Source organism: Myotis brandtii, unplaced genomic scaffold (assembly GCF_000412655.1).
Source record: "Myotis brandtii unplaced genomic scaffold, ASM41265v1 scaffold15, whole genome shotgun sequence".
Classification (NCBI taxonomy): Eukaryota; Metazoa; Chordata; class Mammalia; order Chiroptera; family Vespertilionidae; genus Myotis; species Myotis brandtii.
This window is the reverse complement of record NW_005355410.1, coordinates 1349846-1364154: the sequence shown is the minus strand read 5'-3', so window position 1 is coordinate 1364154 and position 14309 is coordinate 1349846. Positions and strand designations below refer to the sequence as shown.

At 38.1% G+C, this 14309-nt stretch overlaps 1 pseudogene; it reads right to left on the bottom strand.

Annotated features, from left to right (window-relative positions):
- Positions 1-8672: 8672 nt before the first annotated feature.
- LOC102249987 lies at positions 8673-9257 on the bottom strand (annotated as a pseudogene).
- Positions 9258-14309: the final 5052 nt, after the last annotated feature.

Here is a 14309-nt window from a genome sequence, read left to right as displayed (position 1 = left end):
AAGAAAAAGCTAAAGGAGTTCATCACCACCAAACCAGCATTATATGAAATGTTGAAAGGTATTCTTTAAGAAGAGGAAGAAGAAAAAGGTAAAGATAAAAATTATAAACAGCAAATACATATCTATCAACAAGTGAATCTAAAAATCAAGTGAATAAAAAATCTGCTGAACAGAGTAAACTGGTGAATATAATAGAACCAGGGGCATAGAAAGGGAGTGGACTGACAATTCTTGGGGGGAAAGGGGTGTGGGGGTGCAGGAAGAGACTGGACAAAAATTGTACACCTATGGATGAGGACAGTGGGAGGGGTAAGTGCAGAGGGTGGGGTGGGACCTGGGTGGAGGAGAGCTATGGGGGGGAAAAAGAGGAAAAACTGTAATAATCTGAACAATAAAGATTTAATTAAAAAAAAAAGAAACAGCAATCAAAGCTCAACTACAATAGGAGAGTACACACAACCTACACAAGGAACACTCCTGGAGCCCCTGAGTTAGGTGATCAGGGATACTATACCATGGGCCCCCACAGGATACCTACCATATAAAGCCTTCTGCCAAGTCTAGGGGATGTAGAAGCTCTATCTAATACATACAAATACAGGGAGGCAGCCAAAATGATAAAACAAAAAAACATATCCCAAATGAAAGAACAGAACAAAAATCCAGAAAAAGAACTAAACAAAATGGAGACAAGCAATTTACCAGATACAGAGTTCAAAACACTAGTTATAAAGATGCTCAATGAACTGAGGGTAAGAGTGATTGAACTTGGTGAGAACTTTAACAAAGATATAAAAACAAAAAATAAAGATAGAATACAATAAAAGAACCAATCAGAAATGAAGAATATAATAATTAAAATGAAGTATACAATAGAAGAAATCAACAGTAGATTATATGAAGCAGAGGATAAAATCAGTGATTTGAAAGATAAGGTAGCAGTAAATACGTAATCAGAAAGCAAAGAGAAAAAATATTTTAATACATGAGGATAGTTTAAGGATCCTCTGGGACAAAAATGAAGCTTGCAAACATTTGCACCATAAAGGTGCTAGAAGGAGAAGAAAGAGAGCAGGAAATTGAAAACCTATTTGAAATAATAATTACAGAAAACTTCCCTAACCTAGCAAAGGAAATAGATAAACAAGTCCAGGAAGTGCAGACTCCCAAACAAGATAAACCCAAAGAAACCCTCATCACACATCATAATTTAAAGGCCAAAGGTTAAAGACAAACAGAGAATCTTAAAAACAGCAAGAGGAAAGCAGTACCACCTACAAGAGAACTCCCATAAGAGTGTCAGCTGATTGTTCAGTGAGACTTTTCAGGTCAGGAGGAATTAGCACAAAATATTCAAAGTGATAAAAACCAAGGACCTACAATCAAGATTATTCTACCCAGCTATGCTATCAGTTAGAATAAAAAGACAAAGAGCTTCCCAGACAAGAAAAAGCTAAAGAAGTCCATCACCGCCATACCAGAATTACAAGAAATGTTAAAGGGTCTTCTTGAAGAAGAAGAAGAAGAAGAAGAAGAAGAAGAAGAAGAAGAAGAAGAAGAAGAAGAAGAAGAAGAAAGATAAAAAATATGAACAATAATATAGCAATAACTACATACCTATCAACAGTTACTTTAAGTGTAAATTGGTTAAATGCTCCAATAAAAAGACATAGGTGGCTGAATAGATAAGAAAACAAGACCCATACATATACTGCTTAAAAGAGACCCACTTCAGATCGAAACACACACACACACCCTGAAAGTAAAGGATGGAAAGGATATTTCATGCAAATAGAAATTTTAAAAAGCTGGGGTAGCAATACTTATATCAGACAACATGGACTTTAAAACAATAGCTATAACAAAAATGGGGGGACTATAACAATAAAAAAGGAAGGACCAGCAATTCCACTTCTAGGTGTTTATCCAAAGAAACCCAAAACAATAATTCAAAAAGATATGTGCATCTCTATGTTCATTGTAGCATTATTTACAGTGATCACAACGTGGAGGCAACCTAAGTGTCCACTGAGAGATGAGTAGATGTAGAAGAGTGTTACATATAGACTATGGAATATTGCTCAGCCATAAAAAATATACAATCTTGCCTTGTGCAACAATATGGATGGAGCTTGGAAGGTATTATGCTAAGAGAAATAGCTCAAACAGAGAAAGACAAATACCATATGATTTTACTTATATGTGGAATTTAAAAAACAAAATAAACAAACAAAACAGAAACAAACTCATAGATGCAGAGAACAAATTGATAGCTGCCAGATGGGAGAGGGTATAGGGGATGGTGAAAAAGAATAATAAACTAAGATGTGCAAATTACTTGTTATAAAAACAGTCATGGGGATGTAGAGTACAGCATGGGGAATATAGTTAATAATATTGTAATAACTATGTATGGTGTCAAATGGGTACTAGATTTATTGGGGTGATCACTTCGTTAAGTTATATAAATGTCTGATCACCATGTTGTACACCTGAAACTAATATTTTGTTAAGTGTAATAAAAAACTTTTTAATTTAAATAAGACAACAATGAAATATCACCTCACATCTGTTAGAATGGCTATTAACAAAAAGACAAGAAATAACAAGTACTGGAGAGGATGTAGATAAAAGGGAACTTTTGTGCACTATTGGTGGGATTATAAATTAATGCAGCCATTATGAAAAGCAGTATGGAGGTTACTTAAAAATTAATACTAGGACTAGAGATTTTCAGTTTCAGCAATCAGATTCTGAGAAACACTACAGTACAGAAGACTGGGATCTTAAGCCAGCCAAAGGAACACTTCACTTTTTCATTTTTATTTTATTTTATTTTATTTATTTTTAATTACTTTGTTATCTCTTTTTTTTTCTTTGTTTTCCTGTTTTTGTTTGTTGCTTTATTTTCTATTTCTTTTCACATTATTTTTCCATCAATCTATTTTATTTTATTTTTATTTGCTATTTTTATACCATTTTTGAAATCACATTTTTTGTAAATTTATTATTATTATTTTTTCTCATTCTCTTTCCTCTTATCCACCCATCCCCTTTCTACTTCCTCTATATTGAACTGAGATCCTCCCCATATTCATCCAACTCTTAACCTTATCTTCTATATATAAGCTCAGCATCTACAGATTCTGCCCCCACCCTCTTTGCTGGGGGTTTGGTGTTTGTATTTCTTTCTGTTGTTCTGGCATCCCTATTATTCATATGTTGTTTCATTTCATGTTGTGCCATAGCTCCCTTAGGCTCTCCTCCTGTCTTTTAATTTTTTTCTCCAATTGCAGTTCAGTTTGGGTGTGTTTTACTTCCCTGTCTTCTATTTCACTAATTCAGTCCTCTGCTTCTTGTAGTCTACTGTTGAAACTTTCAATGGTGTTTTTTATTGCAGCTATATCACACTTCATTTCTTCTTGGTTCTTACCTAAGTTATTGATTTTTTCATCCATTTCTTTTTGATTCTTACATAAGTTGTTGATTTTTTCATCCGTTTCTTCTTGCTTCTTGCATAAGTTGTTGATTTTTTCCTCCATCCGGTTTATGCATTCTAGGACCCTTAATCTGAATTCTTTTTCTGTCATGCTGCATGCCTCGGTTTCACTTAGCTGCTTTTCTGGCGAGTCCTCCTTTTCTTTCCTTTGGGGGTTTCTTTGTCTACCCATGTTTGATCTCACCGACATATCTAGATGTTGAGTCATTCACTGGCTGCTCCTTGGGTGGCAGTGGCTCCTCGGGCTGCGGTTGCTCCTCGGGTGGTTGTGGTAGCAGCTTTTCCTCAGTTGGCAGCAGCTCCTCTGGTGGATGCTGTTCCTAAGTTACTGTTAAGGCGGAACGACGGGAATGACTGGTCGCTATGATGCACACTGAGCAGGCAGGCAGGTGAGGAGTTAGGGACAATCAGGAAAGCAGGTAGGCGAGCAGAGCTGTTAGGGGCAGTCAGGCAGGCAGGCGAGTGGTTAGGAACCGGCAGTCCCGGATTATGAGAGTGATGTCCAATTGCGAGAGGGCTCAGGCCAGGCTGAGGGACTACTCCTCTTCCCCCCGTGCATGAATTTCATGCACTGGGCCTCTAGTAAAAACATATTTAAATTATAGTAATAAAAAAGAACAAAATTCTTCCTTGACCACCAATCCAATTTTTCTTCTCTTAAAAGCTACAGCACTTGTTTGTAATCCATTCTTGAAATTTATTCCATGCCACTTTTCTTTGTCAATTAATCTCTATGACCATATAACTGCAGGTGATTGTAGCACCTTTTAGGTAATATACCTAAATACTTCATGTGCAGGCCTTCAGAAAACAAAACTAACAGACTTATGCACACAAGGATTTCATAATCTGGGAAGTTACCAAACATATTAACAATTATAATACTCTGTGATGAACACATTTTCAAGGTACTAATGACTTGGGAGTGGGGCTGTAGAGACGAAGGCATCTTAGCAGATGTATAAGTGAGCCTCAAAAAGTGGGACCCAGCAAAGAAAAGGAAAGAGAGTGATGAAGGCCTTTTAAGAATGCAAACCTAAATAAATATAAAAAACTAACCAGAAAAATATTTAAGGAGGATGGTACAAGGGAAAAGCAAAAGATCTGATATTGGAACTCTTACAGACAAATCTTGATTCCAGCATATGTGAATGGATCTTGTGCAAGGCATTTTTACTTTCCCTAGCTGAACTAATATGTAATTGGAGAAAATGCCACTTGTATCACAGGGTTACTTTGAAGAATAAATGAGATAATATATACTAACACATGTAACACAGCAGTCATAATGCCAAAATTTTATTGAATCTGAATTAGCAAATTGTGATTTATATAAAATACCTAAATATTCCATTATGTTAGTTCAAATTCACTCATTCCATGAACCTCTTTTTAAGATTCAACTAGAATTTATTTGCATCATCTCATGTTCTGTGCTGGATGCCTTAAAACATCACATTTAATATTTGCAGCAAGCCCATGATGTAGGTGGCATTTATTCTAAGAAAACTGAAGCCCAGATGAAAAGTTTTTGTTTTCACTGTTTATCTGCAGCTGCAATAAGGAAATGTTTCTGGTCAAGTTCTCCATTTTTAAAATAGAGATATGAATCAGCTGCCAATTCTCTGCATATTAGGCTAAAGGACAGCTTTGGTGAATTCATATGACACAGCTTCCTCATTTCAAGCACTAATTTATTAAGCAAGTATTTATTGTGTATAATGAAGTGGCAAGGAAGACACAAAACAAACACAGGTAAAGAGAATCATACAGACCTTATGCAGTAGAGAGTATAACAATGAAATAGATTATTTTTAGATTAGTCTGTTGGCAGAGAAATGGTATGGAATGGGAAGTGACTGAAAACAAGCAAGGTTAGGAAGCTATGGCTATTGATGAGGTGTAAGGCAATAATTGCCAGATCTGGGATGGGCACCAGGCAATAGGAGAAAGAGAAACATAAGAGGTGTTCCAGAGGTTGACTTTATAGAGAATAAATGAGAAAGGTGAGTCAAGGATGACTGAGGTTAATCACTTAAGGAATGCAGGGAAGAGTGATGTCCTGGATTGAAACGTGGCATTTAGGGAAGACAAGGATGAAATCTACTGGCCCACAATGAGATTGAGGTAGCACTGAAAAGACTCAGGAGAGCTGGCCTGTGCACAATGCAAACTGTGTGACTGTAGCTGTGGGCTGAGTCAAGGCAGAAGACATGGGTTTGAGCTGCAGCAGCATTGACTATCCAATCAAGATTGGATAGTCAACTCTAGAAGAAAGCACTTACTAGTAGAAGCAAATGAGCAGAAATTCAAGGACTGACATCTAAAATAAAGAGGGGAAATAAAGAACAAAGGCCAGTTTAATTAAATTAAATAAAATTTTGATACCTATTAAAATAGAATATATTTAGATACTATATTAAATTTTAGATTATGTTATATTAGACAATAAAGGAATATACTTTACTCTCATTTTTCTATGCCAAATAAAATTTAAATATCAATAAAGGAGAAGGCATGTGCACTTCAAGTTCTGTCCATTTTTAAAAGAATCATTCAGGGAAAGGAAGTTATGGCTAAAAATGAATTCCTTGAACCAAATAGGTAATATTAATAATGGAATCATAAACACCAATGTATAAGATAGCTTCTACCAGCAAATTGGAATGATCACAAAATCCTGAATGATCATAACATGCAAATTCATTCACTATTTTCCTCATTCACCCTTCCTTCTGCAAGTCTTAAGCAGAACCATGTGAATATGTCAAACAGATAAAAGTGTAGCTTCTCTTCTTGGAATTGCAGTGGAGGGAAGAATAAAGCTCTATAATCTGTCTTCCCCATGGCTCCTGAATAGAGCTGGACACCATAGCCTCTTCCCTTGGAGAATATTACTTCACCTAGAATAACTGGCAGAGCAACTAAAGGAGCTTTCTCCTATCAAGGCAGATGACTACCTGGGACAGGTTGAAGAGAGAAGCAATGGCCTGGAATTTATTAATTTCAACCCTGATAAAATCTCTGACACCAAAACATAAAGGTGGGGGATTGGTGTTGTTGTATATTTTGAAGGAGTGTCTAAAGCATACTAACCTCACTTTGTGATATTGACATATTCCGAAGTCTGGTGTGCACATTAGAAAAAAACTGAGAAAGATTACGTGTTTGTGGAATACCTTTCCCTCTAGCCACTCAAAGGAGGGTCACTTGCAACCCTTTAACCTCTTCCACCTTTGTTAGGCTTAGCTGCCTCAAGAATGCTGAGAACAAGGCAGCTTTTATCCTTGGGTCAATGGCTGAAATGCATCATGGATTCAGTCTAGCTCAGTCAATGCTAACAGGAGCTCACAAACTCAATTCATGTGAAGGACAAGTCAAGGTTCCCTTACTTAACATCACAGTACTTGGACGCTTTCAGGCATAAGCTGTCTCATAGGTCCTCTGTGGCCCAGGGGGTATAAAGACCAGTGACAGAATTAGGAATGAGAGCATGGCACTTGTTTCACAATCTGAGAGCTCAGGAAAAGTCAAGTACCCCACCCTAGGGTATATAGCTTGCCCTACCCTCAGAAAACTGGCGTCCACACATTGCATCTCGACCCCTGAAGAGGAGACAGCAACAGAGGCCAAGCCTACAGGTTTAAACAGCCTCAGAGAGCGTCAGTGACTGGCTTCAGGATAGGGCCATCTGCCCCTTGTCCTGGAAACCTGACAGGTACTCCCCCATTACAGGAGAGCTGATAGAAACTCCTGGTTTCCAACTGTCCCACTGAACTGCATAGGAGGATCTCCATCCAGCTGAGGACAGGGAAATATTGGGACACTCTCAGAGGAGTGCTCTGAGATGATGAAACACACCCACCATTTCCCTTGAAATCTGAAAGGCACCTCCCCCTCACAGGAGACCCATAGGTTTTATATTCCCAATTCCACCAAAAACTCTCTCAGAAACAGCATTTTCAGTGATTAAGATTGACAGCTGGCCAGAAGGTGAAGGCGAGCAGAGGCAGAGCCTGGGGAACCTGGGGAAGTTTGCTGACCTGTCTGTGAGTCCTATGCTGCTAACAAACAGGCCTTAGAGTGAAGGTTGGCCTTTCCTGGGTGCAGCCATATCCTGTGGAGACAGACACAAACTGGATCGCTTGAAGCTTATAACAGGTTGCTGAGAGCCAAACGTGGAGAGCTTCTGACAGTGGCTAGCACCAAAGTACCTCCCAGGAAGCCCAGAATTGGCAGACAAAATAGTCACCCTCAGTCAACAGAAGAACAAGATCAAAGGGGAGCTCCCAGGAGGCACTATACTCTGCTAAGACAAATGTCACTTCACTATTTTTTGGTGTGTGTGTTTTTTGCATTAGTCAAACCTCAGTTATTGAATATATCCCATCTCAAACAATTAGGTTCTTGACCAAGTTACTCATGGAAAAATGTCTCAGTCTTGAACAAAACTTTGGTCTTCAACCTGGTAACTCTTTCATTCTGATGTATCAGCATGACAAAAGGTGTCTCTCACACCACAAACAAAGGAGAGAATGTGAGTCATTTTACCACTAAACCTCACATAGATAACATCTCAGGATATTGTATTGTGAATATTTTTGTGTTTTTTCTTCTTCTTTGCTTTTATTGCTGGCAAAATGGATGATTAACACAATTTTAAAACATGAAGAAGCCAACAAGAGTGATAATGCTGCTAAGGGTGTAAAAGAAACAATGATCACAGGCAATTGAAGAGGTAGAAAAACTGTTATTGATTTGGATAAAGGAAAAGCAGTTAGCAGTGACAGCATTTTGGAGGCAGTGATATGTGAAAATACTGCATACTGCCTTCCTAAAAATCACCCCTGGAATGAATGCTGAAAATTATTAATTTAAGGCTCGTAGGGGGTGGTTCAATAAATTTAAGAAGTGTTTGTTTATAGATTAAACAGTACATTAGATATGTACTGTATATAAGACAGATTAAAACAAGGAATTATTTGGTGGTCTGGAGCAAATTAATTCAATTTACATTATTTATAATGGGAAAAAGTAATTCTTTTTTTTAACAAATTGCTTCTGAACAGCCTTCCAGAACAAATTAAGTTCAAAAACTGAGGTTTCACTGTCTCTTCTCTATTGCTTTATTAATTTAGTCTCTCTTTTTTCTTTCTTTCTTTTTTTTTTTTTTGCATAAACACATTTATTTACTAACGAAATGGTCGATCTTAATTAAACCAATTCAGAAATAGTTGCATGTAAAATGGTTGTGATAACTGAACACCGTAATGGGAAAAAAAGTGTGGAGAGATTTGCTCATTGAACTGAGCTTATTTATCCTCATGGCTAATTCCCATCTGGAAGGATGATGGAATTTTTACTCCACTTTCTCATAGATCCGAGTACAGTTGGCATGACACATTCCACCACTAGCTTCCCGCCCTCCAGCCGCCACGTGATGGTGCTCTCCTTCCCGTCCCACTCCTGGTGCTGGACCAGCGCACCATTGACGAAGTGGCAGACGGTCTGAGTTTTCCTGCCATCTGCTGCGATCTCTTCAAACTTCTCTCCCAGGTTGCATGAGAACTGGGTGGTCTTCAGCGTGCTCTCGGTTTTGACAGTGAGGTTTGCTGTCCGAAGTGATGACACAATCTGGCTTGGCCATGGCGCCCATTTTCCACAGAGCCATTCCCACGCCTAATTCCTTCATGTACTCGTCGAAGCCTTTGCTCTCCACTAAGTGCTATCTCCCTACCAGCTGCTGGATGGAGGCCATGGTGGGCACGGAGTCATGCGAGACCTGAGCGGAGTGCGATGATGGGAGTGTGGCCTCTTTTCTTTCCTATCTCTAACTTTTCTCACTCTGTTTTTCTTCTTTCTCCTGCTTTCTTGTCTTTTTCACTTTTCCTATTTTTATGTCTTTCTTCTTTCTTGTCTTTCCTTATCATAAGTTTTTTCTTCCTGTTTTCTTCCATACCATTTACTTTCTCCTAGTTTTTATTCTTACTTGTTTTCTTCCCTTCTGCCCTTTCATATTCCTGTTTCTCCCCTTTTCTTTTCCTTTTCATATTATTTCTTTTCCTTTAGTAATCTTGTCCTATTTTCTTCCTCCTAATTCTCTTTTCTTCTATGGTTGCTTTTGTTGTTATTATAGGTAGTCTTTTCTATGTTTTTGTTTTGTTTATTGTTTTTGGTTTTGGTTTTTTTTTTCTGTTAGCATCTGCACAACAGCTTACACAACGTGGTCAGGTTGAGCCTACCAGTCAGCCTGCCTGACAAGAGATCCCACCCATGAATGGGACAACAACAATTAAGACACAATTACAACAGGAGATCTCAAAGAACCCACATAAAGAATACTTTCAGAGCATCCAGCTTAGGAGATCAAAGAGATGGCACCACTGAGTCCCATAAAACACTTACTTAATAAGGCCACCCTATGAAAAATGCAAGGTATAGCAGTTTGATCTAATACATAGAAACAAATACAAGGGACAGCAAAAATAGGGAGACAAAGAAATAGCCCCCAAATGAGAGAAAACGAGGAAACTTCAGAAAAGGAACTAAACAAAATGGAGGCAATTTATCAGATATAAATTTCAAAGTAATGGTTATAAGGATACTCAAGGAAGTTAGTGAGAATTACAAGAAACATAGTGGAAACTACAATAGCATGAAAAAAGAAATAGAAACCATGAACAGGAACCACTCAGAAATGAAAAATAACATGTCTGACATCAAGAATGCACTGGAAGGAATCAAAAGTTGAGTGAATGAGGCAGAAGATTGAATAAATGACTTGGAACACAAGATAGAAAAACATCCAATTGGAGCAGCAAAAAGAAAAACGAATTAAAAAGCAGAAAGGGGAAAAAAAGCAGGAGGATAATTTAAGGAAACTTTGGGACAACATGAAATGTAACAATATTCACATCATAAGGGTACAAGAAGGAGAGGAAAGTGTGCAAGGAATAGAGGATGAAATAATGACGAAAATTTCCTAACCTGGTGAAGGTAAAAGTCACACAACTTCAGGAAGCACAGAGAGTTCCAGTCAAGATGAACACTAAGACACACACTCCAAGACACATAGTAATTAAAATGACAAAGAAATTAATAGTAATTAAAGACTTAGTGGATAGAGCATCAGCCCACAGACTGAAGGGTCCTGGGTCCAATTCTGGTCAAGAGCATGTACCTTGGTTTCAGGTTTGAGCCCCAGCCCTGGGCGCATGCAGAGGGTGGCCAATCAATGTGTCTCTCTCACATGGACATTTCTCCTCTCTCTCTGTCTCTCCTCTCCCATCCAGTCTTTGGAAATCAATGAAAAAATATCCTCAGGATAGTTCCAACTAGAGAATATAACCCTGGTAAATATATATGTACACAATATAAGAATATCTAAATATATATAAGAAATTCTAGGAAGACCTTTAGGGAGACATCAATAGCAATGCAGTCATAGCAGGGGACTTTATTTACTATTTTATTTTATTTTTTTATTCTCACCCAAGGATATTTTTCCCATTGATTTCTAGAGAGAATAGAAGGAAGGGAGGCATGAGAGAGAGAGAGAGAGAGAGAGAGAGAGAGAGAGACATTGATGTGAGAGAAATACATTGATTGGTTGCCTCCCACATGTGCCCCTAACTGTGGCTGGGGAACCTGCAACTGAGGTACATGCCCTTGACTGAGAATCAAACCCATGATCCCCTGGTATGCAGTCCAACTCTATAATCACTGATCCAACCCAGTCATGGCAATAGTAGGGGAGTTTAACACCTCACTGTCATTATTCACTGATGACATGATATTGTACATAGGAAACCCTAAAGATTCCATCAAAATACTACTATAAAGAACCCTACTATATTTAGTAAATAAATTCAGCAATGTAGTAAAATACAAAATTAACAACCAGAAATCAATGGCATTTTTATATACTAATAATGAACTCTCAGAAAGGGAAACTGAAAAAACAATCCCATTTACTATTGCAATAACAACAAAAGATACCTGGGAATAAACTTAACAAAGAAGGTAAAAGACCTGTACTTGGAAAACTATAGGACATTTTAAAAAGGAATAGATGAAGATACAAATAAATGGAAGAATGTATTTATGGATTGGGCAAATCAACATCATTAAAATGTCCACACTACCCAAAGCAATCTATAGATTCAATGCAATTCCTATTAAATTACCAATAGCATATTTCACAGATCTAGAACAAATACTCCAAAAATTTTATGGAACCAAAAAAGATCCCAAATGGCTGTAGCAATCTTGAGAAAAAAATAACCATATTAGAGGGAACACAATACTGGATAACAAACTATACTACAAAGCCATTGTAATCAAAACAGCCTGATACTGGCACAAGAACAAGAATATAAACCAATGGAACAGAACAGAGATCCCAGAAATTGGCCCAAGCCATTATGCTCAATTAATACTTGACAAAGGAGGTAACAGCATACAATAGAGTAAATATAGTCTCCTCTATACATGGTGTTGGGGAAATTAGACAGGTACATGGAAAAAAAAAAGAAAAAAGAAACTAGACCACCAATTTACACCATACACAAGAATAAACTAAACTAAAAATGGATAAAAGACTTAAATATAAGTTAGGAAACTATAAAAAAATTCTGGAAGAAAACATAGGCAGTAAAATCTCAGACATCTTTTCTAGCAATATGTTTATGGATACATCACTTAGGGCCCTGGTCTGCAAACTGTGGCTTTCGAGCCACATACGGCTCTTTGGTCTCTTGAGTGTGGTTCTTCCACAAAATACCACGTGCGGGCGTGCACGTACAGTGCGATTGAAACTTTGTGGCCCATGCGCAGAAGTCGGTATTTTGTGGAAGAGCCACACTCAAGGGGCCAAAGAGCCACATGTGGCTCGCAAGCTGCAGTTTGATGACCACTGACCTAGGGCAAGGGAAACAAAGGGGAAAAACAAACAAATGGGACTACATCAAAATAAAAACCTTCTGCACAGCAAAAGAAACCATCAACAAAATGAAAAAGGATCCTACTATATGGAAAACTATATTTGCCAATGATACATCTGATAAGGGTTTAATTTCCAAAATATACAAAGAACTCACTAAACTCAACACCAAAAAGACAAACAATCCAATTTAAAAAGTGGGCAGAGGACCTGAATAGACATTACTACAAAGAGGACATACAGATGGCCAATATACATATGAAAAAGTTCTCAAAAGTCACAGTCAACCAGTCAACCAGTTGCTATGATGTGCACTGACCACCAGGGGCAGACGCTCCAACCGGTATGTTAGCTTGCTGCTGGGGTCTGGCCAATCAGGACTGGGTGAGACAGGCCCAACAAGCCCTGGAGCCCTCCCACGGTTCCTCCCTGGCTGGCCAACCTCTCCCATCCCTCCCCACCCCGATCGTGCACTGGTGGGATCCCTCAGCTTGGCCTGTGCCCTCTCACAATCCAGGACCCCTCAGGGGATGTCAGAGAGCCGATTTCAGCCTGATCCTGCAGGCCAGGCCGAAGGACCACACTGGTGCATGAATTCGTGCACTGGGCCTCTAATGAGGCTATAAAAAAGAAGAAGCTCTTACCCTTTGAGATAGTATGGAGGGATCTGGAGACTATTATGCTAAGCAAAATAAGCTAGTTAGAGAAAGACAAATATCACATGATCTCACTTATATGTGAAATATAATGAACAAAATGAACTAATGGACACAATAGGTCCAGAGATAGGGATGCATGGAATAGAATAACAGATTATAGTGGAGTAGGAGGGGACAGGAAGAGATTAACAAAGAACATATATGCATATATTAGTAACCTAGGGACACAGAAAATAGTATGGGGAAGGCCTCGGTTGGGGGTGGGGTTTAGTGGAGGAGGGCAAAAAGGGAGAAATGGGAGTCACCTGTAATACTGTCAACAATAAACAAAACAAAATAAAACAGAAAAACTTCAGTTTGTTATAATTATAGATTAAAAAAAGCCTTTGAAAGTGAATTAAAATTTCACTCAATATCTAAAATTATAGAACCTCAAATGAGTCTTTATAAATTGTTTTAATAGAGTTTAAAGTCTAGCACCTATCAAAATACTTTATGCATAGTAGGTTTCCTATGAAATTATTCTGGAATGAGTAACTGAATTCATGAATATGCTTTTGAAAAATAGACATTTGTCCCTTCATTATGTTTGGAAGGTTTGTTTTTATTTTTCTTTTTTTCTTTTTTTTTCTTTAATTAAATCTTTATTGTTCAGATTATTACAGTTGTTCCTCTTTTTTCCCTCATAGCTCCCCTACACCCAGTTCCCACTCCACCCTCCGCCCTCACCCACCCCCCCCCTCCCCGCACTGTCCTCGTCCATAGATGCATGATTTTTGTCCAGTCTCTTCCTGCATCCCCCACACCCCTTTCCCCCCCTAGAATAGTCAGTCCACTCCCTTTCTATGCCCCTGATTCTATGATAATTACCAGTTTATTCTGTTCATCAGATTATTTATTCACTTGATTTTTAGATTCACTTGTTGATAGATGGTGTATTTGTTGTTCATAATTTGTATCTTTACCTTTTTCTTCTTCTTCCTCTTCTTAAAGAATGCCTTTCAGCATTTCATTTATACTGGTTTGGTGGTGATGAACTCCTTTAGCTTTTCCTTATCTGTGAAACTCTTTATCTGAACTTCAATTCTGAATGATAGCTTTGCTGGATAAAGTAATCTTGGTTGTAGGTTCTTGGCATTCATCACTTTGAATATTTCTTGCCACTCCCTTCTGGTCTGCAAAGTTTCTGTTGAGAAATCAGCTGACAGTC